We start from the raw sequence: 4,801 nt of genomic DNA, 5'->3' as shown, positions 1-4,801 counted from the left end.
ACAAAAAAAAAAAAAAAAAAAAAGAAAGAAAGAAAACCAAGTGTAGTGATCTGAAGATTCTGGAGAACAGGGAGGGGCACATAGACTTCTCTGGAACAATACGGGCAGGGCCTTCTGGTCATATAGCACTTTTATCTTAGGAAGAACTTCACCTACCTAAGTTATGTGATGATTACACAACACTGAGAGGAAGAAGATAGTGAAGAAGTATACAAGTGAAGATGTATAAATATTTGTGTTTGTATAACCTATATTTGTGGTGCCAGGGATCAAACTGCAGGCCTTGCACGTGCTCCACAAGCAAGCCACACCCTAGTTCCATAGGGTTCACCAGCATGGGCCACACCCTAGTTCCATAGGGTTCACCAGCATGGGCCACACCCTAGTCCAAGTCACTGACTTGTCCAAAATTAGCCCCACAATAAAGGCAGAGGGGAGGACCGTCACCAGCTTGACAGGATGCCAAGGTCATTACCTCTTCCGTTCTCAGACCGTGTTTAGCCTTCACTTCACAAATATCCATTCTGCCCCTCTCCCATTTCTTCAATGAGCACCAAATCTCAAAAATCAGGTAGGGAGAGAGGAGAAAGGAGAAGAGCAGTTGTTTGTTGGGAAAATGCCTTCCCGGTCTCTGAAGAGGCTAGTCAGGTGGCAAAGACTTGCAGAGCCTCTTGGCCACTAGAGGGCAGGGCCTGAACGGAGCACAAACCAGTTCCCCAGAGACCTGCCCTTCCAGCCTGCTGAAACGGGCATTATTCCTACAGGCCTCCTTTGGGGACTTCTAGACATCCAGGAAATGTCCCTAAAAGCTTCTAGCTTAGCAGGGTGCCAAGTACCACTTAAAAAAGACTGGAATTCAGGTTTCTTAGAAAGAACACACCGGGCCTGTGTGTCTGGTCCTGGTACTTTGAGGAGTACAGTGTTACGATGAGATTTCTGCTCCTCATCTCCAGGTTGGGTTCTGGTCCCTTGCGGTCTCCTCAGAGAAATTCCTGTTTCACTTCCCCAAGGGAGGAAACCGTATGGAGAATCTGCACATAACTGAAGCACAGACTGGATTTACCTAATGCCAGTGCTTTCATTTCATTGACTAGCAGAACAGAGTCCCTTAGGGCAAGCCTCGATCAAGGCCCTCAGAAAGTTCTAGCAGGTGGGTCTTGCAGGGTACAGCCTCCTGGCTTGAGCCCAGCTATGGCAGGAGTCAGGGAGAGCTGGAGAAGAGAAGGTCTAGGAAGGCCCTCCTTTACTTTGCCACTCTTGAGCAAGCCATCTCTAGGATTTCCTTAGCAGCATTCTTGGACTCCCAGAGGAAGGAGTTAGGGCCTGGGACAGGGGAGGAGCCATGAAGTCCCTCCACACCCATCCTCCTCCTTCCTCGCTTAGGCCAAATTGTCTGGTGGGCAACTAGCAATGTCCCTGCCTTGTAGATAAGAGAACACAAGCTCCTAGAGGTTCCGTGACCCCCCCCCCCAGTCACACCAGCACTGAGGGAGGGAGTCAGGATGTGACTGACTGTTCCCTCAGATGCGCTGCCTGGGCGTGGTCACACACACACAGCAGGGCACTGCTTGCAGGGCTGGGGCCTCAGGAGAGGAAACCCTCACAGGTAAAACTGTAGTGGGAAGCAGGGAGAAACGGAGAAAAGACACTTGGGGCATTTTCTGTTGGCTCAGTAGAGGCTCACAGTTGAGACATGGCTATTGGAAAGAAATAGTAATTAAGCATCACTATTGCCATTTAAATGAAGGGAAAATAGGATCTTCAGAAACAGACTTTTACCCCAGCCACAGCCTAGGTGTTTTCTTTTGCTCTAGGCTTCCCCCTAGTGGCGAACAGGGAAGCATGCCCACAAGGTGACAGTTCTCACTTCCCTGGCTGGTCAGAACACCTTTGCTGAAGTCCGTGTCCTGTTAATCCCTGCACTTGCCTGTAGACTACAGTAGCATAAAGAGCCATAATGAGTGACCAACGTCCTACGTGGAAGTGACCAACAGAGCCGTATTAGCAAGGAGTGGACAGGCAAAGGTAACCAGTGTGCAGGCTCAGGGGATGGAATGTGTACCAAGAAGAACGAGGCCAGAAAAGTGTAATTTCCTTTTGTAAAAACATAGTTCTCAGGGCTGGAAGGACGACTTGCAGCGGGGATAGTTGGGGGTGGGCATAAAGGCACTTGCTGCCAAACCCGATGACATGAGTTCAATTCCCACACGGTGGAAGGAGAGAACTCATTCCAGCGTGTTGTCCTTTGACCCTCCGTATGCAGATTGTGCCATATGCCCACCTACCCACACATGCAAATAAACAAACGTAATAATTTGCATACACATAGTCTTCGCCTCCCTAGCCAAGGAGGTGTGTGAGAAACAAGGCTGGGGAGGTCAGACCTCGAAGGATGATGGGAAATAAAGGTGTGAATCGTTGGAAGGCCACACCAGGGACTTAGAAGGGTGAATGGGAGTTCAGGAAAGCAGTGACGGGGAAGGAAGGGGACCTGCCATTCAAACACTCCAGGACGTGAGCGTGTGTCAGATACCAGTCTTCTGCTGACGGTGCTAATGGATGAGATGGTCAAGTCTCCTCTGCGAAACTTACTTTCTAGTCGGTGAGACAAGCACGTAAATCTCTGATCTGTAGTCGTAAGCCCTAATAAATGCTGTGGGGGACAGTACCTCTGAGGGCTGCTGCGACCACAGGCTGCATCAGAAATTCATTTCCTTCACGCCGGTGCAGGTCTAAGGTGAGAGGCGTGGCAGGGTTGGTCTCTTGAGACCTCTCTCCTTAGCTCACAGAGAGCAGTCTTACGGTGTGGTCCCGTGGAATCCCCTCTGTTCGTTCAGTGCCCCAATTCCTTCTTCCTGTAAGGATGCAATCACACTGGGCCAGGACTCAGCCATATGACCTCATTGACCCTGATGGCGTCTTTTGAACCTGTCTGAAAGAAGAGGGCCGAAAACTTGAATGCAGGAATATTTGGAGGACCTTAGAAGCCCATGGTACAATGTGACAGACTGTAACAAGGCTCAAGAGAGAGGCAAAGGAGCTGGCATGTTATTTGTGGAGGATATGGGGAACCTTCCTGAGAGGACAGTGAGCTAAGAAATTGAGATCTGAATGGAGAGTGAGATCTAACCACCTGGATGACATCCAGGAAGTGCACAGCCTGTGCAAAGTTACTGCTGACAGTCAGGACAAGGCTCTGGGCTTCTTAGCACACTCCTTTTCAAGACCACCAAGATAGGGGAGGGGCTAGGGGAGGATGAAGGTCAAAGGGTACAAATTTTTAGTTAGGGAGAACAAGTCATAATGATGTCCTGCACACATGGTGAGCATGATTAAAAACATGTTGCTAGACTGCTTGGGACTTTTGTAATGGGATGCCACAAATGGATAATTTTAGAGAAGATTCATGCCACACAGTTCTAGAGGCTGGGACAGCCAAGACCAAGACACCAGCAGGTCAGAACCTGGCTCTCTGCTTCTAAGAGAGCATCCTTGAGAGAAGGGACAGCATGTCACCACATGGCAGAAGAGCAGGAGAGAGTGCTCCTACAAGTCCCTCTCTTGGTGGCACTCACTGACCCATGAAATAGAGCTGCAATGACCCAAACGCCTGCCATTAGGCCACATGTCCCAGTTCTCTCACCCTAGGACTAGGGTTCCACATAACGTTTAGACAGGAAAATGCACCCAAATGGTGGCAGCTCTGTTCTCCTAAATGTACAGATTTTTGTTTTCTCCATGCACAAAAGGGTGGCCAGTTTTGTTAATTACCTTGAGTTAAGCATTTTGTACTGCAGATATACGTCAAAGACTAAATTTTCCTTTATAAATACAGACAATCATTACTCGTCAATTACAAATAAAGTCAAAAGTTACCATGGGGGTGGGTGGAGAATGAACAAGAAGGCAAGGCTTCCCAGGGCTTTGAGGACCACTACAACAGCTGGCACTTAACTTGAGACGGGAACCAGAGAACTTGGGGGCAAAGGGGAATCAGGAGCAGACTGTGTTTAAAGCAGCCTCTGTGTTGGGATAGTCTGGGGAGGAAGGGCAGACAGGCAGGACTGGTTAGGAGGCTAGAGTCCAGGAAGTGGACTCAGGGAGTGAAGACAGTAGCAGTGCAGGGGTCAGCTCTGGGTACAGTGGGGAGACTGAGTCAGCAGGGTTCACTGATGATGGGTGTGGTGGGCACAGGACATGAGAGTGGGAGAGCACTCAAGGTCTTGGTCCAAACAACTTGGTGAACAGTGGGTTAGCAAGGCGAGGATACCTGTTGGAGGGGGAGATGGAAAAGGGGGCTTCAGAGCTCAAGGTTTATTGTGGGCCATTAGAAGTCTCATTCCTATGAAATAGTTACTATCTAAATTTAATATCTAGCATCTAATTTAATATCTGATTTAATAAATAAAATAATTTAATGTTTAAACTGAGGTTCTGCTAAGTAAAAAGAAGTGAGACCAAAGTTCAGAGTCTTGGTGAAGTATAATTTTATCATGTAATTGTTACTTAAAATCACAGAACCCCTGAGATCACCAGGGCGTGAAAGCAGAAGAGGTAGGGAAAAAAAAATGTCCAAAGACTAAGTTCAGGAAAGGGGGGAATTCAACAGAAAACAGACTAGTCGAGAAAATGGCGGAAGCTAGGAAGTGTCTTCAAGCCAGGTGGTGATGGCAACCTTTAATCCCAGCTCTGGGCAGAGGGTCGCTGTGAGTTCGAGACCAACCTGGTATACAAAGGATAGCCAAGGCTATACAGAGAAACCAGAGAGAGAGAGAGAGAGAGAGAGAGAGAGAGAGAGAGA

Source organism: Mus pahari, chromosome 4 (genome assembly GCF_900095145.1).
Source record: "Mus pahari chromosome 4, PAHARI_EIJ_v1.1, whole genome shotgun sequence".
In the NCBI taxonomy this organism is placed as follows: domain Eukaryota; kingdom Metazoa; phylum Chordata; class Mammalia; order Rodentia; family Muridae; genus Mus; species Mus pahari.
The sequence above is the reverse complement of the archived record's forward strand: the minus strand, read 5'-3'. Positions refer to the sequence as shown.